Source organism: Furipterus horrens, unplaced genomic scaffold, assembly GCF_987537825.1.
Source record: "Furipterus horrens unplaced genomic scaffold, mFurHor1.1.pri manual_scaffold_9, whole genome shotgun sequence".
Lineage (NCBI taxonomy): Eukaryota > Metazoa > Chordata > Mammalia > Chiroptera > Furipteridae > Furipterus > Furipterus horrens.
The window spans coordinates 14,280,605-14,302,716 of record NW_028327179.1 but is presented as its reverse complement, the minus strand read 5'-3'; the positions used below and the strand labels follow the sequence as shown (position 1 = coordinate 14,302,716).

Sequence of the window (22,112 nt, the reverse complement as noted above, 5' to 3'; positions counted from 1 at the left end):
ATGTCCTGTGGTGGATGTTGTCCCATGTGCCGGGCCACCCAGATCCTATCCAGGACTGAGGCTCCTTCCCCTGGGTGCCAGGGTCTTGGCAGACGATGGTGCTCAGCTCAGTTTCTCCATGGGAACTATCCTCCCTGAGGAGAGCTGCTTTGGCCCAATGGCATGTCCCCTCTCTGGGGAAAGCCCCCACCCATGACTACTCAGTGGAGATAGAGACATATCCAGCCACTTGCCCTAATTTGGGGCCAATCCAGTTCCAGGACTCTTGGCAGGACTCGTGGAGGCCTTTTCAGTGACGGTATGGTAGTTCAGTTTCTCCTTGTGTCCAATCACAAGAGTACTCCTCAGGGAAGCCCCTGTCCCTAAATCTCCACTTCAGAGGCTGTTGATAAGGGCATCCAGCCCAGACAATCCAGCCTGGCTAACGTGGATTGGTGAGCACAGGAGCGTGTGGAAGCAGGGATAATTATCATGAGAGGGAAGGAGCTGGATGGCGGGTATTCTCTGCTGCCCTGTGTGCAGAAGGAGGAGGATTATTTGTTCTTTTTTGTGCAGCCCGTAGCTGGTTATAAGATAACTTACAAAACAGTGGAGTGTTTTGGAGCAGTGATGTTGAGTCCATAGGGAGGATGTTTGCAAAAGATCTTATTTTTAGAGATCTATGTCTTTCAACTGACCAATTGTTAAAACTATTTTCTGTAGCATACGAATCTGCACTACTGGTGATGTAATGAAATTCCCGTCTTTCACATCTATCAACTAATGGTAAAATGGGGCCTCACTTTAACATATGGTAAAAGAAATAGCTGAGGAAAATTAGCAATAAACTAACAACACCTACTTTAATCTATCAATAATGATTAGAATAAAACATCATTACTATCTATAGATTGGCAAAGGTGAAAAAATTAACAACATTTAATGTGGGTTAGGCAATGAGGAACAGTCACTACCATAAAATATTGTAAAGATTTCAACTATCTCCCAAATTAAAGTCAGTGAAATACTGATTATAAACCCCACTGGATCTTTACAAGCAGATTCTGAAATTCATCTGAAAGAGAACACAAAAACGAATAAATTTTTTATGACAAAGAAAAATAAGGACTTTCCCCACTAAACATAAAAAATACACAATACAGCTATTGGGGGAAAAAAAAACTTATAGAACTAAAGAAAGAAAGAATGTGGTATTTGTGCAGGAAAAGATCAATAATGCAGAACAGAAGCTGAAGGAACCCCATCCATGGCTCTATGGTAATTTGTTATATGACAAAGATGACATTTCATGTTAGAAGGGAAAACATGAGCTATTTATTGAATGGTTTTATGTCAGTTGATAAGATAAAGTTAAGTTCCTGCCTCACAAAAACAAACAATAAAAGGGCCATATAACAAATATTTCCATCTTTCTAGGCCATACAATTTCTGTCACAAATACATAAACAATAGGTGTAGCTGTGTTCCAATAGAACATAACTCACAAAATCAGGCAGCTGGCTGGATTCTGCAGTAATTTGCTGACCTCTACATTAGAAAATTATTAGCATTAAAAAGCCCCTTTATAATAGAAAATACAAGGATATTTGTTATACCATTGGTGTGAGAAAGGCTTTCCTTTAAGAGAAATACAAATTAAAAGAAAGGGAAATAGCTGGTTTGGACAAGAGTGTGGGGAAAGGTTTGTAAATGCATTCTTTTGGGCCATTAATTCCATTACCAGGACCTTAACCTACAGAGTAGACTGTATTTCTACACAATGCTATATATCTCTATCCCCATAGACCTGTATATAAAGTTGAAAATAAGCTACATTTTGTTAACATAGGATTCATTAAATTTTGGCACATCTATACTAAGTCTAGCAGTTAAAAAGAATGAGGTAGTTCTACGTGTACTGACATGGAAAGATATCCTTGATACGCTTTTTAAAAAAAGCATTACCTTATGGAGTATATAGTAAAATTTTATATTCATTATAAGTAATGTATGGTGTGTGTGTGTGTGCATGTGTGTGTATGTGTGCATGCGTGTGTAGAAACAATTCTGGAAAGATAAACATCAAATTGGTTACTTCTGAGAGTAGGTGGAGGGTGGAGGGGGAAGGAACGCTGACTTCCCATGGTGCACTTATTTCTTTCTATATTGTTTGTATGCTTTCTGGTGAGCACGTATTAGCCAAACATCAGAAAGAAAGATCCTCTAAGAGGCTGCACTCAGAACTCTGAGAAGTGCAGCATGGAATTAGGAAACCTGTGGCCCACTTTCTGGAGGGAGAGAGATGAGCTGAGAGGAGGGAGGGAGCATAACTATCTTGTGGGTTGTTATGGAAACAGGCACACAGGCTGCCTTGCTTGAGGTCAAGTCTCAGACCTCTGTTGGGGATGGGGGCAGACACCCACGTGGGGATGCAGTCACGTGGATGGGAGACAGTACAATGAGATAGGCAGAGCACACCTGGGCCTCTAAATGCACTTATCCTCATGCATGACTTTCTGCCCTGGGACAGGGACTTAGCCTTAAGGCTATTGAGAAGATTTCTGGCTGGGGTTAAACTAGATAATAGACATGTAACCCAAACATAACTGACATCTTCATGGCCCATGCTCAGTGCGGTTTCTCATGCAAACACACAGCGGTCCAATGAACAGGTCGTGAGAAATAACGAGATCTTTTACCGTGGTTGTCCACAAAGAGATGGCATAAAGGCTTAACAGGAGACTTCCTGGAGATCCATCTTACCTTCTTCTCTCACTCATGGCAGTGGCTAAAATCTCATCTCTGTCTCCCTCATGTAGCTCCCACACAGGCAGGCAGCTCTCACTTCTTCTTCATCTTCCCCGAACACAAGCTCACACATGGTGCAGGTCCTCAGGATATGTCATCTGTCCCTATGAGAATCACAGACCTGTGGAATGTGGCAAAAAAAATCTGTGCCTCATCATATCTATGGAACCCCACACCCAGTAGATACCCAACAAGTATTGCTTGGAAGTAATTTGCCCATATTATAGCTTTTAGAATTTTAGAGAGAGAGAATAAACAGGTATATCAGCAAGATTTCACCCAAAGTATCTACTAAATCCATGATCTCAATGAGGGCGCCGTGTGCCAGGATTTACTGAATGCCCTTATGTTATGTATTCAGATCTGACATAATACTCAACTTTTAAGTGTCCAAGTCTCTTTCCTGCCTCATTTTTTCTGCCTAATGCAGTTCTTCCAATTTCTAATGAGAGGTGCTTATATAAGAGAGAGACACCCTTTTGTTATAGTAGAGAAGGCTTTTTGTGTTTTTCAGGAAAATGTTGAAATTTTCAAGTGGCTTTATGACTAGGATCCTGCTTGTGTCTCTAGCTTTCTCTCTCCTCCCCTTGCCCCACTTGAAATCCCTGCTCCCTCACCACGCTGCATTCTATTTTGAATACTATTTCCGCTTTGGTTGACTGACTCCTATCCAGTTGGTGGGTTATGGATTGCTTGGAATCCCCTCTAAGAACTTGGCACCTCTGCTGGCATTTATCACACTGCATTACAATTGCCATCTGCACCTTTATGTCACCCCCCCGGGAGAGAGTTCTATGAGAATCACAGCCGTGTCTGTCTTGTCCACCATTGTCTCCCCAGCAACCAGCACAGTGACTGGCACAGGACAGGCAGTGAGCAGGGGCTCGTTGAACACTTGAGACAAAGGAGCTTGACTTGAGGAGCTCAGGCCATCTTTATAGGCTCTTCTTTATGCACAAGAATATTGTCATATATTTACCTTTACCTCTTCAATTTGAGTCTATGATTAGATCCAAGGCCAGACATTATTTTCACAGTGGGAGCCCTCTAATTTAGGCTCTGTGAAACGCTGAAAATGTATTGAATGTCTGTCAATAAAAAATGATTGCATAAAATATGGAGCATTCATTCATACATTGGAATATCTTACAACTCCTAAGGAAAAAAATTAGAACTTCATGTATTGATCTGGAGGGATGTCCATGATCTATTAAGTGAAAAGGGCAGTTGTAAAGCAGTGTGTGTATTAGGCTATAAATTCATTTTTGTAACAACCCCCCCAAAAAGTGGTATAAACAGGGGGAAACACATATAGGAGTATGTCTGTTTGTGTATTTGTGAATAAATATATAATAGATTGGTGTTAATGGATTCTGTTGCAATGTTAATCTCACTGAAGTTCAGGACTGGAAAGAAGAAAATGAATTTTACACATTTCTATAACCTTTGATGTGTAAAAATAAATATATATTGTTGCAGGTCATCGAATAACATTTTTTCATTCAACATCATTACATTGTAACTCTTGTTTATATTAATTAGCCTATGGTAAAATTGGTTTCATTATACATAGTTTGGCTTAAATTTGCAGAATCCATTGATGATATTAAGTGAGGACTTAACTGTATTTTTAACTTTTTAATCTAATAATTAAATCCTGGTACAATGAGGTCATTATAGACCCCCACATTTCCAAAAAATACTGTATATTGATGATTTGCTGTCTTTGGCGTGCACAAACATCCCCTGGAAGTTAGTTAGAAATAAAGATTTCCAGGCCCCCATCCTCAGCGTTTCTGAGTCAGCAGATCTGGGATCAGCCTGAGAATATGCCTTTTAACAAATCCTCAGGAGATGCCGATGCTGCCGGTCCACAGTCTTGCCTCTGAGCAGCATGTCAGTGTCTCCAACTTCCCTGAAGAGAGAGATGTCAAGGGGACCTTCACTGGTACCTAAGAAGTACTGAGACTTGAACCGTTTTCAAGTGTGATGCTTGAGTACCATCAGTGATGAGGCAAATGTACTCCTCCTGTTCAATGACACTTAACCACCTCCTCAGAACCTGCACTGTGACTCCCGGAGCAGAAGCTCTTCTCTGTGTTACTCAAAGGTGTTATGTGTGGGGTCGATGGCGGCTATTCATGTTTGGAGCCTTGCTGTGACTTCCTTCCGCCTCATTGCTCCATATTCTCATGGCAGGCAGCTGGCTCACTGCTGACTGCTTGAAACAAAGCTTTGCCTTTATGCTATATAATCCCATGATTTCACTACTAAATATATACCTAACAGAAAAGTATTCATAGAGACTCAAAAGACCTGAACAGAATTGTCCATAGCAGGAGGATTCATATTGCCCTGAAACTGGAAATAAGCCTAACATCCATCAATAAGAGAATACTATTCAGCAATTTTATGAAAGACTTTGAGCCCCACATTGCCACTTGAATGAATAGATTTATATTCAAAATAAGGCAAAATTATTCTATGTTGTTTGTTATAAGCCAGGATAATGGTTATCCTTGAGGAAGAGAGAGGGGACATGATTGGGGGGAATGAGGGCTCCTGTGGTCTTGGCAAAGATCTGTGTTTTGACTTGAGTGGTGATTACTTGAGTGTTCTCACTTTGGGCTAAGTGAGCTATACACTTACTATTTGCATATTTCTTTTTCTGTTTGTGGTTCACAAGTCAGTAATAAAGTTTAAACACAAGAGGCTTTGTAAAAGCTGAGAGAAATTAGTTATGGGAGGACGCCAGGTAAAACCTGATTTGGGAAGGAGAAGTCTGGGATTGATGTAAATGACTGAGATTCTATTTTAACCCTGGAAGCACTGATTGTAATAGATCATCATGTGCTGCCTCCGGACCCAAATCTGGAAAATCATGTCTTGAAAAGAAATTGTTATTACAAACTTTGTATTTTACTGTGTCATCCCTGCCCCTTTGAAACCAGGCTGAAATTAAAGCTCTATTAAAAAGTGGATTAATTTAATATGACTTAAATTGGCTGGCTTATCTGGTGAAGCCAGAACTACATTTCACAGGCCTGCACGTACCAGCAAGTGTATCTATAGCCCTTTGTTCACTGCCGTCCCCAAGGTCTAAAGAACCTGCACATGAACAAAACAAACCCATAATACAAATGATGGGTATGGATAATATAAAATCAATGGACCAAAATTATGTATTTTAACAATTTCTAAATAATGTTTTATACCTAATAGTATAATTTAAGAAACTCAACAAAGCGACAAATCCATTAACATTGCTATTAGCCCAATGCAATCTTCCTCTCTTCAGGGCACCTAAGAGACCTCAGCAGAATTTAACAGTCGCCGCAGTGTGAAGGGCAACGTGTCCAAAACTCTGGATACCCAGCAGAATTGTGTCAAGATTCAACCCAGTCAGGCCCTCAGGTACTGTTAAGAAATTTCTCTTCTGCTTAAATCTGGATCAGACCACTCACACCAACAAGCCAGCGAAAGAAATGAAGATATACAACTTGGCTCCAACCACATGGACAATGAGTCTTGATCATTGGAAATTGCAGGCCTTTCTCTGGATCAACAACCATTTCCTGGGGGCCCACTTTACCCAGTGCCAGGCTGGATGCTGCTGTTACAAAGAAGAATGAAACTTAGTCCTTGAGAGTTCATGGTCATTCATTTATTCTAGAGAATTCAGATATAGGTAAGCAAATTGAGTAAAGCTGAAATTATCTTCATTTTATCACTTAGAATGTTTTGATAAATATTCTTTCAGTTACAGGCAAACACTGCTGTAGCCTGAATATTTCCCCCCCACATTTGTATGTTTAAATTCTAACCCCAATGTGAGGGTATTTGGAGGTGGGCCTTTGGGAGGTGATTAGGTCAGGAAGGCAGAGCCCTCATGGATGGGATTAGTGCGCTTACAAAGAGGCCCGAGAACTCCCCTGCTCCTTCTGTCACGTAGGGACACAGCCAGAAGGTGGACATGGCAAACCAGGAGTTGAATTCTCAGTAGACACTGAATCTGGCAGCACCTAGATCTTAGATCTGAAGATACTGAAGAGACTAAAACTCCCCAAGGCAATTTCTGCACCGAGGCTGATTTTACACATAAGAGCTTTACCCTAAAAGTGTTTCCTTTTGAGTTATCTCTTCATTTCAAAATTGTTGTCAATGGAACACATGAACTGGCCACTTGCGAACAGGCTCCTCATTCAGCTAGGAGGACCCCTGGGGCTGAGAGCTCAGCTGGAGAGGCCACTCTGCTGACCCCAGAGCTTCTACCCTGAACATGCTCAAATCAGCCTCTCCTTATCACGGCACCCATAGTAACTGCTGTGAAATGTTAAAAATGTTTCTTTGTTAAAAAAAGATGCATTCAAGTATGTGGAAGAATAAAGCTATATGCTTCTTAACTCCCCAGTATTATTAAAATATCATTTGCTCCTTTCTTTGTCCATTTCTGTCAGTAAAATTGAGCCCTGCTGGCTCATTGTTTTTTCTTATAATGCTGACTAATGAAATTTCAGAGCCTGGCCTTGAAAATGAGTCTTCGTAATTAACAAGAAGAGTCCTAGGAGGAGATGGAAGAGATTCCCCTCTCCCCTTCTACAGAGGAACAGAGATCTTTTTCCCAGAAAACTGTTCCAAGAATCTAATTTGATAAAACACTGAAGTGAGAGTATTCAAAGGCTTTTGTGTGAGAATGACTATTAACAACTTATTTTCTTTATCAAGAATCGGTCCTTGAAAAATAATGGAACAATAGGGTCTTGGAAGAGCCCTAAGACTTAGAAATTGTTGCCATGATCTGTGAAAATCATGGTGCTTGTTATTCTCTATGGCTTTGCCCTGCTCCCAAGATCCATTCTTGTCCTTTCTGAGCCTCGCACTGTGCCCCACAAGGCGGGGCCCCATGGAGCGCACCCCCCAGTCTCCCTTGTGGGTCCCTTTGCCCAAGGGGATAGTGGGAACTGGGTGAGGCAAGCAGAGCCCCTGAGGTGCAAAACTAAGGAGGCCTTGACTCTCCCAGGTGACCCTGAGCTGTGGAACCTGAGAGTGAGCCCGTATCACCAGGAGACGGGCCATGCACTCACTCTCACCCCCTCCCTACTTCTGACTACAGCCCCACCCCACAAAGGGTGTTAGGGGAGACTCCTCCTGGACTCCAGCCCTCTCAGGATCACCTGCGCCTCCAGCCCAAAAGATGAAAATGGTTTCCCACTGTTCCTGGTCTCTGGGGACCCCAACATCCTTTGATGGTACCTTCAACTTGACTCATACCTTTTTATAAGTAGGTTCTTCGTTAAAGCCTCTTGAACCATCTGAGAGTTGTTTCCTACAAGGACACTGGCTAAGCCAATAATCTTTAATAACAGCATTAAAAAAGAGTAATTCTGGTTGCTTATCTTACTTAATAATTTGTTGCTCTGGTAATAATGTTGTGATTGACAGCTCAATTTATACTTATTTATACTAGTTAGTATTCTTAACTAGTATAAATAATTAAAACCTAACTAATATAAATAATAAAAATATGACTTTTCCAAATCAGAAAAGAGCATAAAGTCCATGCATTTGTACATTTTAATTTAAAAAAATCAAGAGTTTTGTCCCACTTAAATAAACAAATCAGAGCAAAAACTTCAGGGAAAGTTGCAAAGTATGTATAGAGGAAGTGTTTAGGAAGCAAATATATCAGGGCCTGTACAAAAATGGCCATTATGGCAAATCTGGGCATTTGAGAGACTCTGGCTCTATCTTTCCTGACTCTCCAGGGTCTGTTCTATGATCAAAGGACAAAGAGCCATTGTTATGCCTGGAATTTCAGGTGCGTATCTTCTGCCAATGCTGTGCAAAGCATATTTGGAAAGGTGCTGTATTTGCTACATGGGAACTCCTTTATAACCTTTCCCTGAGAATTACAACCACCCCATTGCCTTGTCCCCTAGAGAACTGTTTTAACAAGGCGTGACTATCAACCAGCACAGCACAGCAAAATGCAGTTTGTCCACGTTTGGGAAAGGTATAGATTTATAGTTTCACGTGACTGAGGTGAAGGAACCACCACAGTGGCTCTGGGACCCACACTTCCGCCCTCCAGGCTTGTCTGCCTGCATGCCAGAGACTACGCTTCACCACAGCACCCAGTCATCCGATGGAGCTCAGATTCATCATTCGTCTGTCAGAGAGCATGGTATTGACCTTTTAGGACACCGTCTTAGGTAGAGGCTTTCAGCAGCCATCACTTCTATGCATCTCAGTCCTGTTTGGACAGCAAAATAATTACAGATTTCCAGCGTGAGGTTCCGTAGCTGCAGAGACATTGATATCTTCACTTATACATGCACAGAACCGGACTGGCTGTTGCTAACAAAATGTTAATTAGTGTTATAACTGCTCTTTAATTTGCATACTCTGTTAATTAACTTTCTTCTCAGGACTGACTAGATTTGGAAAATAGGAGTGAGAGAACTACAGAGTCTAAGAGATAAAAAATATTTTAAAGGTTTTTTTCCCTCTCAATTATCCTTCTGGTACCAAGTCTCCTGCACCTTGTTTCTACCAGCAGTCTTTCTACTTCTGCCCCCCCACCCCCAAGTCTGGAAGGAAAGATGAATACAGAAAATACTGCTGAGATCTGCTTACCTGGGGCGGAGACCTCTGGAGCCATATGCTGGTAAGAACACTTAAATGGTAATTTTGGCAAATTTCTGGAAGCTGAAGTCAGAGTAGCATGAGGATGAGAAGCTGCGAGAGTCCACTGTTACATAAGTGGCCCCACTTTTTATGCGGGCTTTATTTCCAAACCCCTCTGGGTTCTCAAAATGAACAACAAGGAAGCGCCTCTGGTCAACCTGTGCATGGTAGGAAAAGCGTAAGAGCATTCTCCATAATACACTCCAGGGGGAAACACTTTGCCTGAACCTTGTCCCAGCTGGGGGAAGAACATTCCTCTCACTCCAGCTACCCCTGGTCTTCCTGTTTTGTCTAACAAAAAAAAAAAAAAAAAAAAAATGAGACCAGAAACAGCCATAGGTAACAAGGATCCGGCCCTGGAGGAAATAGATTGAGAATGCTACAGCCAGGAAAGGGAGTGGGGAGAGGGCTGGGAGAAACACATGTGAAGGTCACAGCCCAGAAACAGAAGCCCACCAGGAGATTTAATCTAAAGGTTACAGGATACTCCCTCTTCTCCATACCCTACTATTATACCAACAGCGTTCCAGTACAACAAGAACGGATTGCAGCTAAGAGCAATCAGTCATGAACTAACTCTCTCTTAGAAGCATCTAGGGAAGCACAAAGTCAACAGGGGAGACAAAAGCAAGGAACCAGAAGAATTTGAAGCTTCTGGTACTTATAGCTACAGCAAGCATTAAACACAGCCTATACGTAGCCAGATTAATATAAATCCTTATCCTAAGGCCCCTTTACCTCAGTTTGTATTAAATAAGACATGTCTGATACCAACAAAAAATTACAAGGTACTCTGGAGGCAAAAAACACAGACTAAAAAGACAAAGCAGTCATTAGAGCCAGATTCAGATATAACATAGATGTGGGAATTATCAGATAATAAATTGAAAATAACTGTGGTTAATATGTTAAGACCTCTAACAGACAAAATAGACAGCATACAAGAACAGGTAGGCAATGTAATCAAAAAGAAATGATTGACATTAAAACTCTACCATTGGAATGAAGAATGCCTTTAGTCAGCTCATCAGTACACTTGACATAGTTGAGGAAAAAAATCAATGAACTTGAACATAGGTCAACAGAAACTATGCAAAGTGAAATGTAAGGAGAAAAATAATGAAGAAAAATAAAAACAGCATCCAAGAACTGTGGGACTATATCAAAAGGTGTAATATACATATCATTTAAATACTAGAAGAAAAAGAAGCAAGCAGAAGAAATGTTTGAAATAATAATGGCCGAGAATTTTCCAAAATTAATGAAGGACACCAAATCACAGACCAATGAAAGCCTGAAAAACCAAACAGGATAAATACAAAAACAAAACAAAAGGAAACCACCTAGGAATATCATATGCAAACTAAAGAGCACCAAGGACAAAAAGAAAATATTGAAAGAAGTCATAAGAATGAGAAGACCTTTCCTGTATGGGAACCAGGGTAAGAAGTATAGCAGATCTCTGTGTCAGAGAATACAAGAAAGAGAACTGTGGAGTAAAAGCTTTAAAGTGTTGAAATAAAAAAAGATGCTGGCGACCCAGAATTCTATATCCAGTGTAATTATCCTTTAAAAGTGAAGGAGAAATAAAGACAGAAACACAAAAACTGAATGAATTCCTATCCAGCAGTCTTGTTCTGCAGATGTCATCATTTGTTGGAATAGCTATAGCAAAATACCATAAACGGGGTGGCTTATAAATAGCAGAAATTTATTTCTCACAGACTGGATGCTGGGAAGTCCCACAGCCTGTGTGCCAGCGTATTTGGTTCCTGGTGAAGGCTTGCTTCTCCTTGTAACTTCACAGGGCAGAAGGGGGTGAGGAAGCTCTCTGAGCTCTTTTGTAATTCTGTTCAGGAGGGATCTACCTTCATGACCTAATAATCTCCCAAAGGCCCCACTTCCAAATACTATTATATTGGGGAATAGATTCCAATATATAAATTTGGGTGGAGGACACAAATATTTAGTCTATAGCAATAAGAAATGCGTTTTAAAAAGTTCTTCAGGCAGAAAGAAAACGATATGTCAGAAAATTAAATCTACATAAAGGAAGAGTATCAGAGAAGTGATTGCTCTAATAAATAAGTTTTTGCTTAAAGCAATAAAAGTAACAATATGTTGGGCTATTAGAGTACAACTGACCCTTGAATCATGTGGGGGTTAGGGGAACAGCCCTGCAGTGTACTCAAAAATCCTCATATAACTTCTGACTCCCCAAAACTTAAGTTGTTCCTCAGTATCTGTGGGGGATTGGCTCTGGTAGCCCTTGAGGATAATAAAATCCGTAGGTGATCAAGAGTGCTGTGTAAAATGGGGTAGAGCAATTAATATAGTCAGCCCTCCGCATCCACAGACTCCCAGGTACGAACTGAAAACACAGTACAGGTATTTATTGAAAAACATCCACGTGGATTGCCAGGAGAATGGTGGATAGGAGAAGGTGGAGGGTACTGGGGGGGGGGGTAAGTCGGATGGAGGGAGATGTTACTTAGGGTGGTGAACACACAATATAGTGGACTGATGATGTGTTGGGGTACTGTGCACCTGAAACCTGTGATTTTGTTAACCAGTGTCACCCCAATTAATTCAATAAAACAACGACAACAAAATTTAAAAAGAAAAAGGAAAAAAATTCATGTGTAAGTGGACCCTCGCATTTCAAACCTATGCTGTTCAAGGGTCAACTGTACATGGATAAGTTAAGTGAGTGACAACAATGCCACAAAAATGGAAGAAACTGAAAACATTCTCGTATAAGTTCCTCTTACTACATGTGAAAAGTATAGTAATATTTGAAAGTGCACTTAGATTGGTTAAAAGTGTATATTATAAACTCTAGAACAACCACTGGAAAATTTAAATGAAGAAGTATGGTAGGAGAGAATATAAAATGTGTATGAATTAAAACCAGAGAGGGCAGAGGAAGAAGGGAAGATCAAGCAGGTATATTGCTTACTATGTGTCAGGCACTGCTGGGGCCATTTCACAAATATTAACTCTTTCACTATTCATTGCAACACGATGAGGCAAGTAGTATCCTTATTTACTTGTTTTTTCCAAGAGAGAAAACTAGGGCACTGAGAGCTTAAATATTTTGCCCAAATCACACAGCCCGTAGATGGAGCTGGGATTCAAACCCCAGGCAATCCCCACTCTCAAGTCTTATACTAAAGGGCCTTATTAATGCTAGAGCCAGAATCGGAAATCAGATCTCTCTGACTACAATGCCTGTCCCTTTATCTGCTATGCCGGGATTAAATTCTGCTACCTCCATTTGTGAATCTTTTCATTTTTGAGTAGCTCTGAAATTTAATTTTAAATATTTTTATGTTATTTACATGTTACATGCTCACTGGAAAAAAAAGCACAGAAACATGTAGAAAAAAATACAAAAATAATGTTATTGTCCAGGATAAATCACCATTAACATTTTAGTAACCATACATTCATACATATGTGCAAATATGCAGGTAGGGCTGCATCAATAAAATATTAGACATATTATTTTTATTATAAATACAATTACTTTCTTCTAATCTATTATTTTCAGTGCTTACTCCCTTCAGCCTCTTCCCACCCCACTTGCCCCAAATTGGGAAATCAGTTTTAATATAAATGTATTTTTGCATTTATAAGGATTTTGATATTTCTTTTTACAAAAGTGGAATCATTTTTATCCATGTCTCTGGGCCTTGCTTTTCACTTAACAATATATCACATAAATTCCTCAGAAAGCCTGTTGGAGGTATTAACTTGCTCATTCTAATGGTTGTCTAGTACTCCAAGGTATGGATGGACCACAGCGAATTCCATTTTTCCCCTAATTAGCGGTCTTCTTGTGGTAGTTGGTTTTTTGACCTCTACAAAATACTGCAATAAAAACTTTACACAAAACTTGTTAAACACAGATTTAACCTCTGTGCCCTTCTTGTCAAACCCGCAGAAATCATAGTACATGGCTTGATTAAAAGGTGGCAACCCACAAGGACAAAGAGAAAAGGAGAGGACACCAGCAACGAAGTGGACAAATGACATCTACATCAGCAGACCTCAGAAGGTGACAGAAAGTCATGAGGCAGTCTGGTGTATATGCTGCAGAACCTCCAGGGTCTCAGGGCCAGAAGGCCACTGACTTCTCTGGAGCAATAATAAGAGCCAGCAGGTCATGGCTAGAATACTTTCAAGACTGTAAAGGAGAATATTTCCAACCTAAAATTTCTTACTCAGCCTACCAATTAAATGTGAGGGTAAAATAACAACATTTTCCAGAAATCAAGTATGCAAAAATTTCCTTGCATTTATTCTCTGGAAGCTGTGGGAGAATGTTCTACACCAGATGAGGGAGAAACATTTCCTAAAATAGAAGACATTCTTGACTTTGTCCTTCCACTCCACCTCCCCACTGTCCAACTCCCACCTTCACCAGTTCCCACTGAGTATTGTTTTTATTTCTATTGGGTTGGCCAAAAAGTCCATTAAGTTTTTTCTGTGAAATAGAAGACACATTTTTCATTTTCACCAATAACTTTATTGACTTGTCTATTTTGAGTATGTTAGTTAGCTCCCACGTGGTATATAATGTTGATTGTTCTCAATTAATGTCTCTATTTGATCTCGATCAACTTCAACTGGTACCAAACTGTGGAGTATCATCCAGCAGAAATCTCCTGCACGAAACTTTGCAAACCACTTTTGACACATTCAATCAGTCACAGCACCTTCTCCATACGTTGAACAAATCTTTTTTTTGCATTTCAGTCGTGTTTTTACCTTTCTTGAAATAATGCATAATAGGCCAAAAATGTTGTGTATTTTCTTCCATCTTCAATATTAAAATGACTACACAAAAATTTAGCAATTTTGATAAGTTTTTAAAAAATGCACACTGATAATGACAGCTGTCACAATACAGTTTAATAAAAATTGTTTTGAATGAAGTTAAGGACAACTAAGTGTGACTAGAGCCACCTTACTGAAAAAAACCAAATGAACTTATATTGGGCCAATGCAATATACCTGCAAACTAAGATCCCACTGGCTTTTGGCAGCCACATCATACTCCCTGCACTGGCTCCCAACCAAGATCCTCAAATCTTCTGCACACCTGCCACTGCCAAACCATACCCACCCGCCCCCGCCCCAAAACACGTGCACACCAGGTATCTGCACTTAATGATCCCAAACTTGGAGATTAATATCAATAAGGTCCCTGGAAAGTACTGTAAGCCCTGGCTTCTTTCATCTATGTGCTTGTTTCGTCTACTGTCTTCCAGATATTACTGTTAGAATCCATCTGGTTAGATTTGTCCCATTTCTCAGCTTGTCATGAACTTTATGGATCCTCATTCTATCACCCACTGCCTTTGTGATCCTTTCCAGACTTCTGTCATCCACAAATTAAATCAATGTGCCCTCTAAACTTTCAGTAAAGGCATGGATTCAGATGCCAAACAAGCCAGGGCTGCATCCTTCAGGAGTTCATCAATCACTGCCAGCAGCTATTCTATCAGTTATGAATTTCCCCAACTCTCATGTGAGATGCTCTTGAAGATAGAACCAGATCTGTACACAAAAAAATTGTATAATGTGATTAATGTGGGGTTGCTGGTTTCTCTGCCCCTTAAGGCAACGTAAGAGGAGTGTACAATTTTAAGCCCAAAGAAATAAATAAATCCTTTGAATAAAGGGAGCAGTGGATACATTCTCTCCGGCTCAGTTTATGAAATCTGGCTACAGAGAAGAATATAGGAGAGAAGCATTTCATACAATAGTTCCATTTTAAAGAAACTCTAAAGCAAACATTGCCTCTAGGCATTATTACTCTTAAAAAACCTTTAGGATAGAGCCACATTGGAGTCTATCCCAATCTCTCATGAAGGTCATCAACTCCAGTATTTCTTTCAGCATTTGGAGCAGATGGAGACAACTGTCTCTTTAGCTGAGTGTCAATGAAGTAGTTGGCTTAACTTTAGTGGCCATCATTTTTTTTAAAGTATGCATCTTTTAAATACTAGAATCACACTCTATAGTTCGATGTTCCCACTGGTAGGGAAGAAAGTGAGAGCGCTGAGTGAATAGTATGCTTTCCTCTCATCCTGACAGTGGGGCGCACACTCAGTGAGTGGACTGGATGGAAAGACTTCACAGTCCCTCTCTGGCGCGGTGCTCAGCTCATTGGAGCATGGACCCGTATCCCAAAAGACTGCGGGTTCGATCCCAGTCGGAGCACATATGGGAGGCAGCCAATTGATGTTTCTCTTCCACATTGATGTCTCTCGCTCTCTCTCGAAAAAACAATGCTTGCCTCTAAATAAAAACATGGACCCACGTGGTCTTTAGCGGCATGATGAAAGCACATAGGTTCACTAATTTACAAAATTAAACGCGTGTTCGTATTCAAGAGCTTTTGTGGAAACGACCCAATTAAAGGACCAATGTTTCAACAAAGCATTTTAAAAATCTGACTCTTAATTCATTCTGACTTATTTAGAAAAACGTACTTAGCCGATAAAATTTTATCCTAAAACCAGACAAAAGAATAAAATAAAATTATACTCGTCTGATTTCTCACATGCTAATATTAACTTACTTTATGTATTAAAGCACAGCAATAGACTTTATACTGAAATCTAAAAATACATTTAAAAATATACTCAGGGCCACTGTGTAATTTAGTGGCTTCCAGGAATTATTGATCTCATAATATCAAAATAAATTTTTTTCTTTGTTTTGAGGCACTTAATCTTCCATTAGGAGGGATCAGTTACCAGAATTGACTGTAGAGCGCTTTAAGGCTGAATTAAAATTGCACCAAGTAAACAATTGTGTCATTTATATTTGTTAGAGGGAGGTCACCACCTGGCTTAGCCTGCTTGTGCTTTAGGAACCCAGAGTTACAGGGCGATCTTTTTAGTGGAAGTTTTTAATCAAATTGTCATCTTCTGTCCAAGCCATCTTGTTGAAACATGACTTTTCTGACCCTGGGAGCATTATGGGAGCTTGAGAAAAAATATAAATTTGTTTTTTCTGGCTGTCCTTCCTGGTTGACCAAAAAGAAAAAATAACTTTGTATGTATTCACAGATTAAAATAGGAAGCTTAAAAAAACCTTTGTCTCTATAAATAGGAGAGCAAGATGTAAATTAATATAAATCTGTTGATACTATTGTGCATCTTATTCATCAATAGAACTCCGGACAAAGGACCATGGCCAACATTTACTGAGCACCTACTACATATGCCAGGCTCTGCTAATGCTGAGTTACATTTTCCCTTAATCTGCACTCACTCTGCAAGGCCTGTTTGAGTGCTTCTGTTTTATAGATGAGGAAACTGAGGCATAGTGTGCATAAGTAACTTGTTCAAGAATGTGGATATAGAGCTGGTTTGAGGTCAGTCAGAATGACTACAGATTTGTGTTCTACTGTGTTTCTAATGGAACAATCCACCTGCGCAATAGAAAGATCCTCACCTAACCCTTTGACCCAGTGACTATAAAACCCAGACAATGGCTGGATAAAAAATAGTCTATTTTCAAATCCCAAAACCCATTTTGCTCTCAAAGGCTATTCTTGTTCCTTCCATGGGTGTTGAAGAGACCTTGACTGAGCAAACGGGCTGGCTGTTTCTCTTTAGAAGATTTTTTTTCGTGAGTGCTACATATAGGGCAATAAAAAGGAAGCATAAACTGCACAAAGCATTTAGGCCACCTCCTATGCATTTAAAGTCTTTCTAAAACAAGCCCAGACTCCTTTATTTGCAATGGCAGTGGATATAAATCACCTTTGGTATCTTGGCTTCAGTAATCAGAGGATTAGTGAGGCTTTTCCATTTGGCTTTCCTCTCTCCTCTTTTTCCTCTCTAAAAAGGGCACGATGAGGCATTTTCTCTTTATTCTGTACAAATCTACACTCCCTAAAGAGGCTATGTTCGGGCTGTGCTGTTGATAGTGGGCTTAGAAACTCATTGGGTGGAGCTGCTCACTCCATTTGACAGAAGTTAGAAGCAGTGATGGGTGCTTTGCTCAGTGAATCACTTCGCTTCTTCTTGGCCAGCAGCTCAGTGTTTAAGCTGTTTAAACTCTTGCGCAGGCCATGGTGTAGCACTCTTTAGCCAAAGCAGATTGACGATGGCTTCAGCAGGAGACAAAATCATGTTCTAGTCTCAGAAGGGCCATTCCAAGTAGGTGAAAGAACGAAGTCTTACATGTTGTGCAAAACATAGTTACATGCTTGGAGTCTCCTAATACACTTATATTTGCAGTTGGAAGAAGCTTGGATATAGGATACATTCAAGAGACTTTGTTTCTTGTCTTCTGTTTTTTCTTCAAGTTTTTCCAGCTTAGAAGGAATTTCAGGGCTCATTGAGTCCAACCCTGGACTTTGCTCAAGGAGGAGAATGCCTCTAGTTACAGACTTTTATCGTCAGCCCTTTTCTGGTAGAGGAGGTTGAGCTCTGAGCACCAGCTTGATCATCAGTAATATACCTTCCAGAATAAATAATTCTAAAATTTTTATGGAACCACAAAAGATCCCAAATAACAAAACCAATCTAGAGAAAGAAGAACAAAGCTGGAGGTATCAGGCTCCCTGATTTCAACCTGTATTACCAAGCTATAGAGCTACAGTAACCAAAACAGCTTGGCATTGGCATAAAAACAGACACACATCAATGGAACAGAATTAAGAGCCCAGAATTAAACCCACTATTTGAGGCTAGCTTAAAGAGGTTAATTGAGTTACCTGAAGTCATATATACATATATTTATTGGCTAAGACAACCTACTTCTAATTCCAAAGCTACTTAGCCACTAAACTGCCTATGTAATAACCTGCTTCAATAGTCCATGTTCAATCATGTTGATCACCTTTACAATATTGAAATTCTAGATGGAAATACTGGCTGAGCCATATATTACACTGGCACTATTCAAAGCAGTTCTTAACTTAGGATTCATGGACACCTTGCAAGTTTATAAGTACATTAAGGACTAAATATTTTACGCAAAGTGTATGTGTGTGTGTGTTTTAAATGCATGGGTGAGCATTTTTTCTGGGGGGAATGGTTTTCATCAAAGTCTTTCCCCTAACACAATGCTAAGAACAACTTATTTTCTTAATAATTCAGTTGTTCTTTGATTTACTAAGTTTCCTTAATATCAACCATGTGACAGGCACTAAGCAAGGGCTATACTAAGGTGAGTGATACATTAAGGTAGGAGCCCTTCCTGCTGTTTATTTTGCAGTCAAACTGGCATAAGGAAGCCCTACGTATCTTTCCTCATAATTCATGGCTCCAGAATTTAACTTCTATCATGTATTTATTTACTAATTGAAAGCTAAATTTAAAAATGATTACTACTAAATAGGTTCATTAGTTAATTATAAAAAATTAGAGACACTACTCCCCACCAAACAATAAAAAGAGGCCTCTGTATTATCTTTTCATAAATTATATAAATATTCAGTCTTCATTTTATTACTTCAGTTTTCTCAAAGAAATTTGTCTTTGAAAAAGTTAAAAAATATTTTAGTTACAAAGTTGAGTCTATTCATGTTAGATTTATTTTTCAAAAAATTTTTAAGCGTTAAGTAACAGAAATCCAAGCTTCAATAATAACAGGCATTTATTTAGCCACACATCCGAAACTCCAGGGTAGGTTTGGTTTTGGGAATGTGTGAGTCTAGAGTTCAAACAACATTGTTAAGGTTCAGTTCTCTCTGCATCTTTTGAATAGGCTCTTGCCCTATGATGAGAAATAGTCCCAGACCCTTATTCTACCAACTTAGCAAGCTCAATAGAGAGGTCACAACAGTATATGGATAGACCTGAGTTAGACATGCTCAACTCTAAGCCAACAGCTCTAGTAACTATAGCCAAGAAGTACCCAAGGCCAGAATCATGTGCCCACCCTTGGAGCTGGGGTGAGGCACATGATCTACTCAAATAACATGGCATCTTATAGAACAGAAAGCTTCTGTTACCTTAAGAGAGGTGAATTCTGCCTAATGGCCCAAAAATCACAGATGTCCATGACACCAACAAGTGTGTTCTCAGGAAACTGTCTACCAGGATGACAGGTGTCCTTTACTATGTGCCAGGCATTGTTCTAGGCACTAGAGATACAGGTAAACAAAAAAGGAAAAAAAATCCTGCCTCATGGAGATTATGTTCTAGTTAGGAGAGACAGTCAATAAACAAAGCAAATAAGGCATTATATAGTAAGCCAGAAGGTGGGAAGCATTATGGAGAAATACAAGCAAGAGAGAAGCATGGAGTGCATCAGAGGAGAAGGAGATTCAATGTGTGCATGGTCAGAAAGGCTTCACTGGGTGATTCTGAACAAAGACTCGATGTCAGTGAGAGGCGACCATATAGATGTCAAAGGGATTAGAGGTCAGACAAAAAGAAACAGCATGTGCAAGGGCCCTGAGATGGGAGCATGCCTGGTTTATTCAAGGCTTAGCAAGGAGGTTAGAGGAGCTGAAATCAAGGGACAATGGAGAGAGTATTAGGACCTGAGGTCAGAGCAACAATGGCATGCCTTTGGCTTTTACTTCAAGGAAAATGAAAAGCCATTGGAACACTTTAAGCAGTTACACTTTTCAAAAAGGATTGGTCTGGGTGCTGTGTTCAGAACAGGCAAAATGTGGAGCCGGGGCAAAAATCAGGGAAAACAATGAAGAGAATTCGGCAATAATCCAAGTGAGAGAGCGTAGCTTGGCCGAGGACAGTAGCAATGCATATGCTAACAGTAGAACTACCCGTTTATACTGCCTGATTTCACCGTGACATGGGAGTAAGGAGAAAGGCCGAGCTCAGTGCTAAGATCTTCAAGGATGGTGTTGATATTAACTAAGATGGGGAAATTTGAAGAGGGAGCAGATTAAGGAAAAACGAGGTAGATAAATAAAATTAATGAATCCTTCCAAACTATATTCAAATCCATCTTTAAATCCCCAGCATTTTTATTTCTGTCCCCTCAAGAAAGCTGTAGCTAGTCCTGTGCTAGATGTTGTGAGTAAAGCCACAAACCCACAGTTTACACGCTGTTTGAGAATACAAGGCTTATCCACAGGGAAGTTCAAATAATAGTAGAAAATTTCGATAACCATTGAGACAATGATACAAGATATTTTGCAATTGGACTAATTCTACAACACAATCTTGAAGGAATTCTAATAAGGAGGGTTCAAGACAAGGAAGGTTTAATTGAGGGAGTTGGCTCCTGAGGGAAGAACTGGATGTGGATAGGCAGAGAGGATAATCTGTAAAGTGCGTGTGTGTGTGTGTGTGTGTGTGTGTGTGTAACTTGGCTGTTTTTATTCATGAACAGGTGGTAGAGAAGGGCTTCTCAATTGTGGCTGCTTGTAGAAATCACCTGAGAAGGTTGCTTTAAACACGATTCCCATTTAATTGATATGGGATGATCCCTGTGCATTAGCAGTGTTTAAAGCTTCCCAGTGATTCCTATGGCAGGCAGGATTGAGGCCAGTAGTGTAAAGCAGAGGTTGGCAAACTACAGTCCATGAGCCAAATGCAGCTGTTGTCTGTTCTATTCATGAAGTTTTATAGGAACACAGCCATGCCTGTTTGCTTACACATTGTCCACAGCTGTTTTCATGCTATAACAGCAATGTTGAGTGGTTGGTATCAGTCCCAGAAAACATTCTCTGACTCGTGGTGTGGCGAGAGGATCATGGGTCCAGGTCTCACACACACTTGGATCTCAATGCTATTTCTACCAATTAACAGCTGTGTGACTTAGAGCAAGTCACTCAACTCTCCAAGAGCTTGTTTCTCCATCTGTAAAATAAAGATCACAAGTAGGTCAAGGAATATTTATAAATGACCCATGGATATGGACAATAGGGTCGGGATTGACTGTGGGAGTTCAGGGATGGGGCAGTGGAGAGTAATGAGGCAAAAATTGGGACAACTGTAATAGAATAATAAAAAAGAAATTAAAAATAAATAAATAAATAAGTTAAAAAAAGATCACAGGTAGATTATGCGGCTTAAAGAAGATAATGTGGTAAAAAACCTAGCATAGAACCTGGCATGTGGAAAACTTCCATTTTTGTTGTTTTCCTTTGTTTTATATCCTAAACCAACCCAATCTTCCAGTAACTTCCCTCTCCACACAATTGAATCCTTTTAATTTCTTGAGGGAGTTCATGACTCTTTATTGCTCTGCAGATAAAAGTACCTTAAGCAGGGCCCTTAGGCTCTTCAGGATCTAGATACTTTTAAGAGAAGAGCAAGAGGGACCCACTTTATATTATATTTTACTGGATAACAGAGTTTTTAGTGTGTTCTGGTGTATTTAATGTGTAATATAATAAAAAGGACTTATGTGTCATGTCGAGGGGTAGAGTATAAATGATTGTGACAAGGGAAATGGAAGATCAGATGGTGTAACCTCAGTTGACAGCAGAAGCAGCATGATTAACGTTCTCGGCGAAAATAGCCAGCTTTCAGAAGCATCCTCCAGCCATTCTAACGGGCTTGGGAACATGAACTGTTTCATCATGAGAAATGACCAACTTTGTTTCCTGAGTGTCTCAGGAAATAAGGGACAATTCTTAATTGTTCAGAAAGATTTTAGAAGAAAGCAAGGGCAAGGATATGGGAATT

General features: G+C 39.9%; 1 long non-coding RNA gene across 1 annotated transcript; it reads right to left on the bottom strand.

Moving 5' to 3' along the window:
- Nucleotides 1-935: 935 nt before the first annotated feature.
- LOC150001325 (uncharacterized) lies at nt 936-9,630 on the bottom strand. The gene is made up of 3 exons (XR_016513019.1): nt 9,424-9,630; nt 2,743-2,908; nt 936-1,054 (listed from the first exon to the last, which is right to left on the bottom strand). It is a non-coding gene; the product is annotated as an uncharacterized LOC150001325 (long non-coding RNA).
- Nucleotides 9,631-22,112: the final 12,482 nt, after the last annotated feature.